This window comes from Oryza glaberrima, chromosome 4, assembly GCF_000147395.1.
Source record: "Oryza glaberrima chromosome 4, OglaRS2, whole genome shotgun sequence".
Taxonomy (NCBI): domain Eukaryota; kingdom Viridiplantae; phylum Streptophyta; class Magnoliopsida; order Poales; family Poaceae; genus Oryza; species Oryza glaberrima.
This window is the reverse complement of record NC_068329.1, coordinates 13396643-13415852: the sequence shown is the minus strand read 5'-3', so window position 1 is coordinate 13415852 and position 19210 is coordinate 13396643. Positions and strand designations below refer to the sequence as shown.

Here is a 19210-nt window from a genome sequence, read left to right as displayed (position 1 = left end):
GCTGCCGTTAGCTCTTCTCCTAGTCGTCGCGCGCCTCCACACTACCGATGGCCGCCGGCTCTCCTAGTCATTGCGTGCCTCCACGCTGCCAGTGGCTGCCGCCTCCACCCTCCACGCCGCTGGCTCTCCTCCTGGTCGCCAGTGGCCGTCGTCTCCAACCTGTGCACCATCGGCTCTCCTCCTGGTCACAGCGCACCTCCCCCCTCCTCCCCCTCCCGGCAAGATCTGGGAGGGAGGGAGGGAGAGGAGCAGCCGCCGCCACCAGGAGCAGCCTCCGCCACCGCCCTCCCCCCTCCCCCCTTCGGCCGGATCTGCGAGGGAGGGGAGGCGAGCCGTGCCGGGGTGCGTCGCTATCTCCCTCTGGCCAGATCTGCACCGGGGATAAGGAAGGAGAGGTGGGCAGGAGAGGTGAGGGGAGGGAGAGTTGGGAGGGGAGAGCCGGAGAGGTGATGGAGAGGAACTTAACGATTTTTGGCTGGGCGTAAGTGGCGTTTTTAAGATGCTTAACCCTTTTCAGGCGGACCTCTTAATAGATCTACGTGCAAAAATCTATTTTCTCAGTCGTCCCACAGTTGTCATTTTCGTAGGGAGCCATTTAGCTATAAGAGGCCTACCCACCTAGAAAAAAAGTTATCATCTGAAAAAATGGTTTTTTATATCAATTAACTGGTGTTGATAAATTAATTGGGTTGGTCTTGGATACATGCATGGGACACTCGTACGCTACATATATATTTGCTGGTTATTGAAGTTTGCTCTGGACTTGGTCGTGTCTCTGCTCTGGATAAATCTTGGTAGCCTGACTTCAAGTTCTATGCAACTACACATATATACACTGCTGGTTGATTTTGCTCTTTGTCTAGCCGAGTTATTTACAGCGATATATATAATTTGCTGTTATTTGGTAGCGTGAAAAATCGGGAATACATGGGATATATATTCGGGCACCATGACTCATCAGTGTGGGACATCTCGGCCCACTTATGATTTAGCTTATGTGGCCTATGACAAATATGTGCGCATGTTTAAATACCACCTTACTCCTTCAGTAAGGATGGAACCAACTTATAAGACCGAATGAAATCAACTTATAAGCTCTCTTCTCTCCAACTATATCATTCATGTGTTAAACTTTTTACACGAAACGAGAATAAAAAGTGTAAGTTGTGTGCTATCTGTAAATGGATCTACCGTTAGTTGTACTGGGCTGCGTGGTTTCGGAGGACGGACTATTACAAGTGGTCAATTTTATACACCCTCCGCCACATTTTAAGTGTAGTTGTGGGTTTCCGTATCTAATGTTTATCCATCTATCATATTTTAGAAAATTAAAAAAAATAAGTTACGCATAAAGTATTATTTATATTTTATCATCTAATAACAAACAAAATACTAATCATAACGAAAATTAAATAAGACGGACGATCAAATGTTGGACAAAAAACCCACGACTGCATTGAAAATGGGATGCGCGGAGTAGGCGTTGGTTCATGTCACATCGGTCTTGGTGATGTACTATTTGCCATCACATTTTTCGCTTGGCTGTCTTGGCATCTTATGCTCTTCTTGGTTGAACCTCTACACATGTTGGACCGGTGAGTATCAAAATACAGAAAAGTATCAAGTTGGTGGGGATTGGACATGTTTTGTCCTCTCCATGTACTCCCTCCATCCGAGTAAAAGTCGACTCCTGGAATTCCAGGAGAAAATTAGCACAAGCAGCAAAACTTCTCTGCAAGCTAATAGTACTCCAAACTAGTATGATCGAGTGTGAACACAGGTGTTTTTAATCTATTTCCCGCCTACTGATGCGAAGAGCCCGTTGGAAAAACTAACGTCCACGTCAAGATCAGTCTCCTTTCTAAGAGCAGAGCTAAAAAAAAGATGGAAATTCCAATGATTCTTCGTTCATTAGAATGTCGATTCTTCACAATCGATCACTCTTTGTGGTGCTGCGAAACCATGGCAATTAGGATCTCAAGACGCTGCAACACCTATGATGCAAGGAATCATTGACTTACATCACGATATCTTTTTCTTCCTCATTCTGATTTTGGTTTTCGTATCACGGATGTTGGTTCGCGCTTTATGGTATTTCAACGAACAAACTAATCCAATCCCGCAAAGGATTGTTCATGGAATTACTATCGAAATTATTCGGACTATATTTCCTAGTGTCATTCTTTTGTTCATTGCTATACCATCGTTTGCTCTGTTATACTCAATGGATGGGGTATTAATAGATCCAGCCATTACTATCAAAGCTACGGCTAGAGAAGTCAATAGCGTTGAATGCTTCTGGTGAAGTTGGTTTTTTACGGCACAAAATCCTTCCCCTCACTAGAAATCGTCTTTGAATCCTGGATGACTAGTACACGCATCCAACCAAATTGATTTACATTCTACAGGGAATTTCTGTCGATGTCTTGCAAGAGAGAGGAGGCATTGACGTACGTGAGACGCCTATGACTAATTGACTATGAGTCAAGGAATCTGCATCCAATGCAGAAACTTCTCTTTATCTTTTTTCCCCCTTTTTTTTTTCCGATCAAAAGGTATCACCATACAAGCATGCACGGTGGTACTCCTATATAAATAAAGCAGGCAGTTCATGTTCCCTAGCAACTGAGCTCGAAACAAAACTAATTATAAACAACACATCAAACATGGGTATGGGCACACAAACAGCTGCACCAAGACCTATGTTCTTCGCTGCCCATGTAGGAGTACTTAGCACGGTGAAGATCTCTCCGTGCCCATCAACCATTAGGCCTAATAGGTCTCGGGCCTGCAGGGTTCGGGTGGCGGAGAGCCTGAGTCCGTCTATTGCTTCCGGTGATTCTAATGCTCCTGCAAAGTTGTTCTACTTCGAGCCCTCGGTCTGGGTGAACTTCTCTATCAACCACAACCCGCGACCTCTCCAGGCATGGATGCATATATATATTAATTCCATTACTATTACTATGAATTAAATAGGAAGGTATATATAATAGCCCGCGCGTTTGCACGGGCATCGTGTTAGTTAACTAGTTGATACCCCGCGTTTTGCTGCGGGATATGTGGATTAATGCATGTTCTATGTTATAGAAAATGGTAGATGCATATGTTTAAATAATGTGAAAATGATGTGGAGATAATGATTTGACATTGCTTGCATATGGAGTTATAAAAATACAACAAAATTGCAAATCATATGTCATGTTTACATGATATTTAAAATACTCTAATAGATAATAATTGCTAGTGGATGATGATGTAGCACACTTGTATGTGATTTAAAATACTCTAGCTAATAACTGCTAGTGGATGATGATGTGGCACACTTGCATGTTAAGCTTTAAGAGTTAGTGAACATCAATTTTATAGTAAGATATAATTAATTTGCTAGCAGAACAGGTTAACAATTTAAGTTCGAGGTGTTTTCCATTTTTGAATTGAATCTTCAATGTCTTTCTTTTTTCTTGAGAAATCATGACATAATTTTATTGCTACAGAATACTCCCTCCATCCAAAAAAAACTCAAGCTGAGAAGGGTTAGTTCTAATTCGTTGTCCTAGGAGAGGTCAGGTTGAGTTTTTTTTTATGGAGGGAATATATCTTATCTGTACCATCATGTTATTAACCCCTCTCTTTAATTCGTTCATATGCATGCAAGCTGTTTTGTGCTTGCAAGTCAATAAAGACGGAATAAATGTACAAATTAAATCTTAGATGCTGATAACATGAGTCTTAAAATATAAATTTAATAGGAAGAAATTTAACTTTTAATCATGCCATGATAAGAAAATGTACTTGTAACACCCTAAGGGTGTGTTGGGAATCCCCCTTTCCCAACTCACCCCTCTCTTTTTCCACACGCACACTTTTCAAACTGCTAAACGGTGCGTTTTTAAAAAAAAAAGTTTCTATATGAAGTTGCTTAAAAAAATCATATTGATCCATTTTTGAAAAAAAATAGCTAATACTTAATTAATCATGTGCTAATGGACCGTTCCGTTTTCCGTGCAGAGAGTTTAGTTACAAATTCCCCACAGTGAACACACCCTAGGTATCCACATAACTAGAATGCCACCCAACAAATAGAAAAGAACCTCTTTTTTCAGAGTTTGTTCTTTTAAATCAAAATACTTAATTTAATCGTGGGGTATTACATTATTCCCTTAAATTCATCCTTAAACTCATTCGTTCATTCTAGAACTTGAGTAAGCAAAACAAGAAAAAACATATTTCTCAAGCGGGAATACTCTGTAAGCATGAACAATGTTAAACGTGCAAAGCAAAGGTAAATTCCATGTTGTATCTAGAAAGTCACTTCTTCTCGAGGTAATAACACATGCTTCACACACCAAGACAGAAACTTCTTGTTAACTAATAATAGAAAAATATAAACCTCAAGTAACTTTTTTTTTTGCCAGTGGCATTAGAATTCATGTGGGACATGAATAAATCTGTGGAAATATTGAGTTTGGAATAATCAAGAAATTGGTTTAGTTGAAAGGAGAGCAACCAAAATGTCAAACACAATACTGACACAAGGCCAGGTTAAAGAAAAGAAACATTCTTCATAAGCTCATTCATGAGCTTTGAAAATATTTTAGAAAATACAAAGGATAGGAGTTTAGTGAGTTCACTGAGTCTTCATCTCCTCGTATGTATCAAAGCAAAAATTGACGTTATGAACAGAAATTAGTACAAAAATTCTAAAAGAATTAGGACGTAATTAAATCAGCCTTTTCACAATAATGAAGGGAGTAAACTGATTCAATTGTAGCCTACGGGCTAAGTGCTCAACTACCCGGCTTTAGTACAGGTGGCTGCACGTTTGAGCCGCATCTGAAAAAGGTTTGTTCAGATGCAACAAAATATCAGATATGTAGTATTGCATAGAATATCGTTATTAAATTATTCGAGGTAATAATCTATGATGCAACATATGTTGTTAACTGATTTCATAATTTTGTATGATAATTTGGATGAATTGCAAAGTGTGGAGTGTGGTCCCTAAATTTATTGAAGTCTGTAGATAAATTATTTTTTATAGTTTTAAATTGATTCATGGTTGAAATTATATATTTTGGTTTCAATACTAAAAATCTAATTTAGCTAAGAATGTTTTTTGGATGATTTGGGAAGGCATAATACATGTCCAATTTTTAAAACTATTTCATTGATATTTGGTTGGTATGTTAAGGATGTGGTCTACATCCAAGTGATGTATTATAATTTTTATATAGAATACGGGTATCTTAAATTACGTACTATTTCATTGTAAATAAAATAACAGTTCAAACTAATTGAGAAAAAGATATGTAACTAGAGAGTTGTGATCATTGAGTCATCTAATTGTTGTTTTCAATATATTAAATGTAAGCTCAAAAAATGGATATGTTAGCTAGAAAATAGGAGAGGAAGAGAAAGTTGGAGCTGGAAGGAGTATGTACCTTTGCACTATACTTTCCGAGGGTCATCCATAGGTTTTTTTTTCCTCTTTTCAGTGAGATATAATGGTTAAAATTATGATCTATGTTCGTTGCTGTAATTTCATACTGCTTTTGACAAATTATGACTGCTATTCAAGCAGATTGTGGAAACACATTTTATATCTACACACAGACATTTTATGGTTTGTTCTAACGAATCCAAACTATATGCATGCTGCAGAGGTCAGACGAATGGATGAGGCATAAGGCCGATAAACTCAAAGAGAATGTTCGCAAACTGCTTTGGACTTCCAATGACGTGGTTGCAAAGATGAACTTAGTGGATGCAATCCAACGCCTCGGAATTGGTCACCTCTTTGAAGATGAGATAAGCTGCATACTAAGTGACATACACAAAAGTGAATTTACTAGTTCTAGCCTCCACGAGGTTGCTCTTCGGTTTCGCTTGCTTAGAGAGTATGGCCTATGGGTATCTCCAGGTACATATCAGTGTATAAGTTGACGCTGACCAGTGATTTGGTAATCCAAAGTTTAGTGAGGTTTAACAATACAACTGTAGGCATACAAAATTCTATAGAACTTTAATTTTCTATTCTAGAGTTTTAGCAATCCACGCAAAATGTATATATTTTTCAACCTTTTTTTTATCAAGACATATTGGCTTATGAAGCGAATATTTATTTGTTTACATTGCACACCATTATTTATTTCAGTCCAGAGCAAACAGCATAATAAAGGAAACATATGTGGGTAAAGAAAATAAACTTTTGTTCTGTATAAGAAAATTCAAGTCACCTTATGCACGCGAGATTTGTCACAAAGTCCAGAATTCAATTAATTAGTCTAAAATTAAACATTCTGTGCCTTGCAGATGTATTTAACAAATTCAAGGCTGATGATGGAAAATTCATCGATGAAGTAGCTAATGAACCCAGGGATTTATTAAGTCTATATAATGCAGCTGACCTCCTTGTTCACGACTAGCCAGAACTCGAAGAGGCCATCTCTTTTTCTAGGTACCATCTTAAAACAATGATGCAGCACAATGACTTGAAACAGCCTTTATTTGATCAAGTCAGCCGTGCCCTTCACTTACCACTACCAAGGACATACAAAAGAGTAGAAACATTGCATTATTTCTTAGAGTATGGACAGGAGGAAGGGCATATTCCAATTCTTTTGGATCTCGCAAAACTAGATTTTAACATTCTGCAGAGGGTCCACTTGAAGGAGCTCAAAGCCATTTCAGAGTAAGTGTGTATCTATCATATTAATAAAATATATATGCACCAATTAACTAAATAATTGTTACAATGTGAATATACCAGTGTTAGTTTCTTGAATCCATATATTATATAACACCTATGTTTAATCCGTATTAATCCTATCATGTATAACGATACTTACAATATATCATAAAAATAATATCTAATCATGCACCTGAAATACTTTTATTTTAGGTGGTGGAAAGACCTCTACAAATATATAGGACTAACTTACATTAGGGATCGTGCGGTGGAGAGCTATATATGGTCACACACAATGTTGTTTGGGGAAGGCTTAGCACTCACAAGGATGATTTGTGCCAAGATAATTATACTGTTAGTCATAATAGATGACACATATGACGCCCATGCCACCATCGAGGAAAGCCGGAAGCTAAATGAAGCCATACAAAGGTTGGCTTAGTATATGTTAAATTAATGTACATATGGTTGCTTGATTAATTTTTATGCAAATTAACGTTGCAGATGGGATGAGAGTGCTATCCCTCGCGTACCTGAGTACTTGAAAAAGTTCTACATTAAATTGTTGAATAATTTCAAGGAGATTGAGGATCAGGTGATGGACAATGAGAAGTATAAGGTTGCTTACGCTAAAAAAGAGGTACACTTGTACTACAAGATGATTGAGCTATCTCCACCAATTTATTACAATGAAAAATAATTCGTGGCAATATATTGTACTATCACAATGATATTTTTTCTGTGGCAAATAACTATACTTAATTTGTTGCAACGATTTACAATCATTGTTTTATTCAGTATTTTTGTTGTAATAGGAAATGAGCTATCGCCACAAAAAACATTACTATTGCAAAAAAAATGTTCTATCGCCACACATTTAATTTTTGTGGCAATTTGCATAGTACATGGTACTTTTCACTATTTTCTATTGCCATGATCAACAAATTCATTGCAATAAAAAATTTATCATCTCATAATTTAACTTTTTCTTTTCATATGGACACGGATTAGGACAAATTTTATATGAAATTTATAGCTCTCGATGAGATCTACAACTTAAATTTTCATTTGAAATCTTTTAAATACTTAAATTCATGATTCAAATCTCAGTTAGGCAGTCTCAAATGGAATTGTATGCATTTTTAAACAAAATTGATGCATAGGTGAGTTGGTCATGGAGAGCGCGCGTGAGAGAGAAATCTTGGGTTCGAATCCTGGCCATGACAAGATATCAAAAGAAAATAGTTAGGATGATAAATTAATATTAAACATTTAATTTGATACGTAGAACTAATGCCACACATGGAGTGGTGGCAATTGTTATTTATTGCAACGATGTGAAGCGTTGCAATATATATTTTTTGCCACATCCATTTTATGCCAATATCAAATTTTATTACAAATAAATAAAAATCATTGCAATAACCTATTACCACGCTATTTATTACCACGGCTAGTAATGATTTTAAGATTGTGGCAACATGTATCTATTGCCACAATTTTAGCTTTGATGCTACGATTTTTTTCGTGGCGATAAATTATTTTTCTAGTATACTAAGTGTTTTCCATACATCTATTTTGGAACTCCTTCCTCTGTGTTTTTTTCTTTTTATGTTTTGAGATCTTCATCAGGTTTCAAACTAGAGTACTATTAATTTTTACTACTTTATTTTTTAAAGTAAATATACTGACATTTGTCATCTTACTCCCCTAGTTCCAGGTTATTTGTTATTTTTTTGCAAATTTAGCACCAAACAAAACCTGATGTCAAAAATTACGTTGTTACCCTCGTTAATGACATCCTAATGGTTTATCAAAGCATTATTTACTCTTATTAATAGTTGTTCATGGCTTTCATTCAAAAAAAATAGTTGTTCATGGCTGCATTGATGAAATGTAGAGATAGCAGGTCAAACTACTAAAAAATGGTTTTTCAACGTGGCTAAAGACTAATTTTGCAAGAGGTCAGGCCTTTGGAAATGATCGATTTCCAGAGGCAGGTGGCCGGCTGTCTACAGTCACAGGCGGACAAAACGTATGGCATGAATTTTGCAGGCGGCTGAATTATGTGCATGCTGCCGCCTGTGCAGATTTCATGCTAATTTCAGAATGTTCCCACCAATTTTAAATTTATCTTTCAGACTAGTTTTTAACCGGCTTCTACCATTTTTAATCAATCGGTACATTGCTCCATGAACACAAGTGCATCTGAACAAAACAAATATTTAAATCCATGCCCTGACTATTATTTGTATGTTCAATTGAAATATTTATGCATCTATCAATTCATATAAAAAATATCGCTCTTTCCTTACTGTACAAATAAAAAGTACTGCTTATTTTAAAATCGAGACAAGCCGATTAATTCAAAACTATCTCAAAGGAACGGTGCAAATATATATTACAAATGCAATCTCTAAGTACTTCATTAATAATTAAATAATTCACATATTTAATATATTTACTATACAAACCAAAATTGTTTGCTATGCAAACAATATTTTTTTTTATGAAAAGTAGGCAAAGTAAATCCACATTACAAAACAATATGAGTTAGCCTAAATAACATGATAAAGTGCCATCGGTCTAGATGTTTGCCTATATCTATCTATCTATCTATCTATCTATCTATCTATCTCTCTCTCTCTCTGTCTCTCTGTCTCTCTATCTCTCTCTCTCTCTCAGACACACACACATAGTTAGATCCAGAAATTGACCTACATCTTAATCTGAAATAGAGAAATGACTTTAGAAGGAAAACAACTCTCTAACCTTGGGCATTTTCCCATGCGGTTGGCATAGGTGGCCTCTTGTAGAAACATTTTTCAGTGCCATCATTTTCACATCGATCTAGTCGATATTGACAAGCCGCCTGTGGTAATTGCTTTCATATAGCCGGTTGGTTCTGCCGACTGCTTGAGAAAATGGTGGCATTTCTGCAGATGGTGGGTATAGTTGGATGCTTGTTCAAATGTTCTTACATAGGCGGTCCTTGATGCCCCCTAGACAATCTTAGGATTGTATTGTCAACTCAAAAAATGCTTTGGATTGTGACAATGACAAATACATTTGAATGCTAGAATGTAATTTCAATCAAAGGAAGTAGATTGTTTTTCAAATAATTAGTGACAAACTTTAGAAATGACGATGCCAAGTGTCCTATTGAATCAAGGACAAATTGGAGGTGCAACATCATATATAGTTACAGTATTGCCATGGATAGCTACTTTTGTGGTTAATTTCCTTCACTTATGTGCAGTTCCAGAAGCTGTCCCATTATTATCTCCAGGAAGTTGAATGGTTACACCAGAATCACAAGCCAAGCTTTTAAGAGCAGGTGGATTTATCTACCAAGACAATGACGGCACATTTAATGTTTGTGTCTACTACTGTTGGCCTTGGTGATGCAGTAACAAAGGAAGCATTGGAGTGGGCTGAAAGCAGTACCGCAATTGTAGCCGTTGGAAAAATAATGCGTTTCATGAATGACACTGCAGCATTTAAGGTACAATTTACTCATATTAACTAATGTGTTCAGCTTATTAAAAGTAAGCTTTTAATGCATACGAGATTGTTCCATAAAAGATTGATCATCATAATTTCCAAATTCATCTTGCGGTTTCCCTAAAAAAAGTCAACTTGCGGAGAAACGGCAAATATTCACACAAACGAAAGAAAAACATAGCAATCAAACAAATGAGTATAGGCATGTAGCGGTGAGCGCGAGCTACATGTGCCACATGCAGTGAGCGCGTTTGTGAGTGATTCGTGCAAAGGCACTGTTGTTGGGTTGTGTCTCATGGCTCAACGGATTGTTTTTCTTGATTGCTAACCACAATTGGCGGGTGTTCACTCTTCAACACTAGCAATCACATCCACAAGGGATGCTAGCGTGATGTGGGCGGTGACGGTGCGCATGTGCAGGCGAGGGGAGGGTGTGGTGTGGGTGATGGTGCACTATTATGGTAGGTACTTTGTGCAGCGATCGGGGAGAGGTGGTCAGTGGAGGCATGGCTGGCAAGCTAAGGTGGCGAGGGTGCAAGGCAATGGCAGAGCCACCACCTAGTAACCCATGTTGGCGGCCCGAGCTCGTCGGTGAACATAGTGTATAATTTTTATATTATTATAGAAATTGAAAGTAGAATTTCTGTATCAAATACACTAGTCATAGTTATTTCCTAGGCTAAAAAAATGTTTTGGCTTCACCACTAGTGCAAGGCACCTTGGGCAGCCTTAGCCAGTAGACGATGATGATGTGCAGAGAAACTGGCAGCTGGGGGCTGTTACAGGTCCAGCGCAGCAAGAGAAATGTGGTTAGGGAAGCTGAATTCTGTGGGCAGGCCAGCTACCATCGGGGATCTATGGTTTCTCACATTCTCTAGTTGTGAATTGTTAATTTTTTATCGCTGTTTTTTATTTGAGATTTGAGGAAACATATAAAGAGAAAAGGGATAGATGCCTTTAGATTTTAACTTTTTTAATGTTATCTATCCCTAAACACGTGACATTGCTATTATATCTTCTCTATTTTATATATCCATATTTTACAAATTAGTAAGCTCAATGAGTTGGTGACCTCTTGTTGTGCATTCTCATTTGTTGTGATACTTTTTAATGGCTTACTTCGTCATGCATGTCTGCAAATTGATTGTACTTGCTTACTTCGTCATGCATGTCTGCAAATTGATTGTACTTGATCATTGGGCCACACCTAATGTTAGTTCATCCTCCACCACTGACTATACATGATTCATCTAAATAGGATGCTAGAACTGCTTTGTGACTTTTAAGTACTTTGCTAAATTATGGATGGATAGTGTAATTATTATAATTTGTATTTCATGTACATGCAGCATGGAAAGAACAAAGGGGATGTAACTAGCACCATGGAATGCTACATGAATGAGCACAAGGTCATAAGCGACGTAGCCTTCATGAAGCTCACTTTATTGATAGAACATGAATATAGAACAATAAATCAGGCCCGCTTCGAACTACACAAGTCTCTCCCAGCAGCACAACGAGTTGTGATCCTTGCTGTTGTTTCCTTAATGTTCTTCTACGATAATAGGAAGGACGTATATACATTATGCTCAGATCTACGGGAGACTATCAGGAGTCTCTATGTCGAGCATGCTCCCATGTAGCCATGTTGTATTATCTTATATTTTCCTTTTACTTTAAGATGGATACATATCATAATAATTTATATCTTCTAGTTATTTCAGAAATTTCCACAAATCTAAAGTCATTATTCACACCTAAGTGTTGACCCGATCCTTTTATTTAAGTAACATGTGAGTGTTACATCCACATGTCAGTGACTCAACATGGATAAATAATAGGTTGTGTTTTTGGTACGAATAAGGAATGATCCATTTTCTTAACCATATGGACATGATGCAACAAATGTGGTGCATGCATGCTCCGTGGCTTAAAAATATTTACATGTTTCTTCTTCCACTTGTACGTACATTCTATGATCTCTATTGACTAATTGATTTTGTTGACATTGTCGAATGGCATGGAATTCTTACGCCCTCGGAATTATAATAACTCCATAAGTGCACAAAGGTATCACTATAATGTTTCATCCAGGAAATTTTAAGGTCTCACATTTTCCTCAAGGATGCAGTATTGGTTAACATGTATTGAGAGATAGTATGCAGTATCCTAGCCATTATAGTTTATCAATCTATTCCAAATGAGGGGTTACCCAAGAGAGATATGTATGACAAAATGAAGTGAAAACTAAACCAAACAAACCTTTCCAGGCCTAAGTGATAATTGAGAGCTAAATGAGAGAGTTTTGGATTGAGTGCTTGATCCCCAATAATGGTCAACTACTAAGATACACGACCTAGCGTAGCAAACTTCAGAGGACAGACATGGCTTGATGCCACGTCTATGGCTTTCTACCTCACACCACAAGAAATAACTTACATAGAGACACTTCTCTATAGGCAATTTGGCATCCACCATAAAAGTCAAGAGTTCTATATGTCTAGTGTTATACATTTAGAGGCATTTTAAAAATTGCCCTACAATAGCTTTATTGTAGAAACAATCTCAGCATATGCTGGTAAAACTAACTACTCCCCCCCCCCCCCCCGTTTCATATTATAAGTGGTTTTAATTTTTTTCTGGTCGAACATTTTTAAGTTTGACCAAGTTTATGGACAAATTTAGCAACTTCTAAAACACTAAATTAGTTTAATTAAATCTAACATTGAATATGTTGTGATAATATGTTTGTTTTTTGGTGAAAATGCTACTACAATCTTGGTTAAATTTTAAAAAATAGACTAGGAAAAAAGTTAACCCGACTTATATTATGAAACAGAGGGAGCATTACTTAAATCCTTTTGGCATTCTATGTTTTACATCATATATAAAGGTATTTTAATCTCTACAGAGGCGCTTTTTATGAGTTCAATATATGCGTTAAGTAACTCTATATAACAAACACATGGAACATACAAGCATGTAATGACATGAGGCAGAGATTGCTATGTGTTGAAGATAAGACTGAATTTATCATGAGGTTGATGAGTTCGAGGGTTGGCTAGAGTTATGAAACCCTTTGGACAAAAATGTCATTTCGCGTTAAAATTTTTTGGCTCGGTGCGAATTGGTTCCCGCCACGCTAGGCCGAAAGCTTGGCATAGAAGTTCCAAATTTCCCTTCTTTTTTTGCAAAGAAAAAATACATGATATCCAAAAATAATTACTATTGAAACAAAAAAATTTCATAAATATTTATGCCACACAACTTCATTACTAATTATTATATGCATGTACTCTTTTATACGTGTGTGTATTATGAATATAAACTAATCCCATTAAAAAGGTAGAAATATATTATTAGATAAATACTAATAATTAAACTTTAGCACAAACAAACTAGATATTGTTTGATATTCAATTTCAACCGAATTCAATCGGAAGGTAACCTTTCACAGATATTTATACCATGAAACCTCATTACTAACTATATGCATGTTCTTGCATACATATATATGTATTACAATTTAAGAATCTTGTTCACCCGACATGTGGTTGAAATTTAAAGAAATCCCTATAAAAATATAGTATTGGATGAAAAAACTAACAATTAAACTTTTCACACAAACAAATATTTGAAAGCAACATGATCTACTGAAAAACATAGTACTAAGTACAGAATTGACTGCGAGGATAAACTTACAAATGAAGACATGGAATTAGCTCATTTCTATTGAGATTAGAATAAACTCACATGACAATTGAAAAATACACACATGACATGTTGGTTATGTGTACAAGATATATTTTGTAATGAAATAATTTAAATCAAAATAATCTTATAAACTGGGATTCAATATGATCAAGGTTTATATGATTTGCCTTGCTGACAGAAAACGGTATCCCAAACCTTCGGCGATGACCATGGTGGATCAAGTGCATAGAGAGTCCACATGCCAATGAAAGTGTACCCTACGTGTCAATGGAGATGAGTAGCCGACAAGCAGACCCACTTGACACCACGCGGGTTGCACACGTGGACACCATGTCGCCGCCACGTGGGCAAACGAACACAACCACCAAACGTGCACACAAAGACCGTGCGAACGACTACCGATACCAGGGACAACTTGGGCAGACCGGTAGTGACCAAAGGACGAAGGCAAGACGAAGCCAGCACAAGGCTTGACGATGCAGAGCCGAGGACGAAGACGAGACGAGGGCAGCAGCACACTTGATGTAATAGGGACGACGACCGGGGACGGCATAGCGAAGTAAGGGTCGCCGACGACGACAAGGACAATGGACGAGAACGGCTTGACAGAGGGAGGGCGACAACGAGGACGACAACCAAGAACAGCTTGGAACAGCAAGGTGGTGACGATGGAAGACGACTTCGGCTTGCCAAAGACCTGGAGCAGCGAGAGTTTGACAATGGCAGAGCCGACGGAGAGGCCGAGATGGAGATCGGTGTTGCGAGGCCGAAGACGGTGGTGGCACAGCGGGGTGGCACTCCGGTGATGTTTGAGCAAAGGGGAGACGACCCCGAGGACAGCCTTGCTGCTGCGATGCTGGAGGTGGCGATGGTGCAGCCGACTGGCACTTGGGCGAGGAGGAAGGGCCAACCGGAGCTACGCCGGCGAGACGGTTGGAGAGGCCATCGCCGGGAATCATGGCCGGTGGCCATGGAGCACGGCCGTTCCGGTTGATTTTGAGCATGATTCGCGGGGTAAATTGAGTTGTATTGAAGAGGAAACAAAGGGAAATAAATCCCCCTAATTAATTTGGAATTAAGGGATTTGAGTTGGCGGATTTGAAGTACAAGGACAAAGCTATAGGTTTTCGGGTGAGAAGGCCGGGCGGGCGGGTGGAAGACAACGACCGCGCGTGGGTGTTGGCGCAGAGGGGAGCAGCGCATCTCGGCTGGGCCGGCTGGTTGGGTGACACGGCCCAGGAACGCGGAGAGTAGGCCTAGGCATGAGGGGCCGAGGTGGGCCAAGGGAGAGAAGAGGGAGACTGGGAGACAGAAGGGGGGGGGGGGGAGGAGAAAGGCTGAGCAGGCTGGTAGTGAGGAGAATCGGACTTTGGGTCCGATTCGGCCCGAAGGACAAAGGAGGATTATTTTTACTATTTTTTAATAAAGTTTGTTAATTGTTTTTGTTGCTAAATAAATATTCAAGTGCTCTAAAAATTCAAGTAAAAATCCAGGATGCTTTTTAGATCGAGGTGAATTTACGAAAAATACTTTGGGCCACATTTGAATTTTTCTTGTATGTTTGTCATTTTCTTTTCAGATTTTAGTAAATTATATTATTCATTTTAGAGAATGATTTTTAATTTGGAATGAATTTATTAGGATGTATAAATAATTTTAGAGTATTACAAAGGGAGTTCAATCACTCATCATTTTAAAAAAATAAAAATAAAACTTACGATAAACCAATAAGTTATGAACTTGTGATGTATGACAAAATAATATTCGTCACAATATCACCGGAATTGTTTATGACGATCTGTATTTGGTCTTAGTGATGACCACCTCATTTTAGTCACTAATCAACACCACCCCCTATTCAACGTCATAAAACGAAATGGCATAGTGACGAATAGCTCCAGTGTCATGAGAAATTTATCATAGAAGGTGATATATGTTGTAGTGTTTATTTATATAATTATTCGACCACAGACTTTAGTTCATACTTGTCCCGTGATAATTATGTACCTAGCTTACTAGATATATGCAATGGCATTGGTTTGGTGTTCATTTATTTGATTGCTCTATGTCATCCGCAGAGATATAGAGTATAGAGTAGTATTTAGTAATGTAAGCGCGGTGATTAGATTATTAGATACCATTAAATGGTGCTATATGCCATGGATCTGTAGAGGTGGGCCGCTGACGGTGACAGTTCGGTACGGGTATTCCTCCACGTGTGTATATAGGCCTAAGAGATTTTCCGGGTGTGGGTACTCCTCCGTATCTATTACTGGTTGGAAGGCTATGATTGATTGTTGTAAGGAACTCGGCAATCAGGGGTTGTTTCTCGATATACCATGAGGGCATAGTTAGGAGGTATTGGTTGCATAATTGTACAATAGCAAGTGTAGACTAAAATGACTATATACTATAAGTACAGAAATGATATTTTCTTATTCTTTCTCTACTATATACTATAAGTACAGAAATGATGCTTTTCTTATTCTTTCTCCACTTAGCTTAGATTATTATTTTAGTGAAAGTATTCTGTTTAGTTCCTTCTGTGCTCAATCTATCCTTATCCGTGAATTGATGTTGTAGGCTCTCTGGACCTTCCATTATATTTGAGTGATGAAGTGAATAATTCAAGTCATCAAACAAACATAATGAAATATCCGACACCTCGTGAGAAGAATATTAGAGACATTGCTGAGCCTTTAACCTGCCAGTTAACTTCAGCCTGAGATGTGCCCGTCAAACCACTCGAAGGCAGTAACCAGATGAGTTACACATTCAGGAGACTTGACAAAAATGACTAAAGATTTACAACATCTCAAATATTCTTAACTCATACTCATGTGAATCTAGTTCCCAGGATGTGCATTAGATTCACACTTTTATCATAAGCATGGACATACATAGCAAACACAAATAAGATAAAAGGGACTGAAAAGACTTACATCAACTTAATAGTTACATAGACCGACCGGCCAAATAAACATATTAGAGAATAGCGGAAGCTTGACTACCCAAATACAAGCACACCGACTAGGGGTTCATCCCATTAAGTTCTCATCCTAGAAGAAGCAATTGAAACCCGTATCACTCAAAGTCTAAATCTAAAACCTGCAAGCAAAAGGTTAATTCAACAGCAAGAGTCAGTACATTAATCAAATTAATGTAATGGCAAGCACAAGACAATCCTACCATATTACATGTAAGGCATATATTCAAGAAGGGCAATATGTAGTTCACTTTCAGCATAAAGCAAGTTTTGTTTCACAATTCTTTTATAAATGAGTTGATGATTCAGTTAACAAAATATGCTTTGTAAATTCATCATAAACATCATTATATCATCGTAAGCATAATCTTGTTGTCTTCCTTGGCAACAAGTCATATAATCATCATCACACTCACACAACTCAACACATTTCATCCATTCCAAATCCAAATTTCATAACACATTTTAAAACATAAGTCTATACTCATGATACTTCACCAAAGTGCTCAAGACCGTAAGCACGGCTAATCGATTAGTTTTTAGAACTCTGCATGACGAATAACTTCTTATTATCATGGCAACAGACATTGTTAACCTACTTTTCCTACCTCCAGATGAGGATGCCTTAGGACAAACATTCCGAAGTGCAGAGTTTGTACAGCTTTACCCACAGAAGCCCGGAGGCTACACTCTAGTTGGTTCAGTGCCGGCCTAGCACCCCACACTCTACATTATGAGCGCGGACTAGAGGTCAGAACGAAGCCTTTACGCTACTTAGAGCCTAGCCTTGCACCAGCACAATACGTGTTCCTCCATTCTAGGCATACTTGGAATATGTCTAGAACCATTAAGTGGTGGGCCCACGTCTTAAACTTAACACCGTGGTGGCAGACACGACGGGAACTCACCACGTGGCACAATACCGTTGTATTGGACAGACTTAATCACCTAAACTACCACGTCAGGGTAAATAGGAAGTTCCTCTGAGTTATCCAAACTCATACACACCAGTCTACCAGAATGCAAGGCTAATTCTAAATAGTTTAATTAGCTAAGGCCATCCCATACTAGCACATGTGGATGTAAGTTAAGTTGGTGACACAAGTTCGGTCCTTACGGACTTGGGCAAACACTCCCCCTATCGGTATGCAAGTAACACCATATGCATACCACTTGCCGCCCAGGTCTAAAATCACATTTTACACATTTTAGTTCACAAATACACATCACATTCATTTTATTCCAGCAATGGTTCATGTATCAAAATCACATTTTGATTATAGATGGAATGAGCATTTGCATATTTCTACGCATGGCTAAGCAAGTAGTTGCATATACATCATATATAAACCCATTTGAGCACAAGGAATGCACTCTAACCAGTTCTAGGGTTACAAACAGCAAGGATCACAATTATTCAAGGAGGGATATACAGCAAATAGGACATAACTACCATAACCAAGTTTTGAAATACCGATATAGTCTAAATTCATATGCAACTTTAACAATAAATATTTTCATTCGTCAAATCATGGGATTCAATGTGATCAAAAGATGGGAGGACAAACTTGCCTTGATCTTGAGAAATGTTAGCACATAATCCACTCCTTCACCGTTTATGCAATTATCTAAATAAAGTACACGCTTGCAATTAAATACTGAAATAGGCAAAAAATCCAAAATGCTCTAAAATGCATGATTTATACACTGTGAGTAGGTACTGATCTAAAATTAATTTAGGTGAAATAATTTCTATTTTATCTCTTTTTATTTGAAAGTTATTTATTTTAGAAGTATACTCGGTATAAGATAGTATTTACTTAGGTAGTGTTTTAAAATGTCTCTATAACTTGATTTTTTTAACTTTGATTTCAAAGAGGTGAAGAGATATGTTTTATAAGATTAACACATTTGATTTCACAATTTTTGAAGTTATAATGAATTTTCTATGTACTTAATAAGTTATAATAATAAGTTATAATGTGTTTTAGGTATATAGTGTTCTATATGTGCATAACTCTAGAGTGGTATGTTCAGAACATGTTACCCCTTTATTTAGTTGAGTAATCTGAATATATTTGCTATTTATTCCACTTTAAGTCTACAAGTTTAGAGCTTTTATTACTTTACTTCATACTTTGCAAACTAGAAGTGTTCTATGTTATTGTTTTAACATTCTAACCTAGATATTGTTATATGAGCGAAGTGTTCTAAATCTTGGTGAATGAGAATGGAACTATGGCCTCACTGGTCTAACAAGTTTTATTTAGGTTTATTTAGAGCTAAAGTGCATATATACTTATACATATCTATGTATT

The 19210-nt window shown here is 37.6% G+C and overlaps 1 pseudogene; it reads left to right on the top strand.

Moving 5' to 3' along the window:
* Positions 1–2479: 2479 nt before the first annotated feature.
* On the top strand, positions 2480–11835 carry LOC127772086 (tau-cadinol synthase-like; annotated as a pseudogene).
* Positions 11836–19210: the final 7375 nt, after the last annotated feature.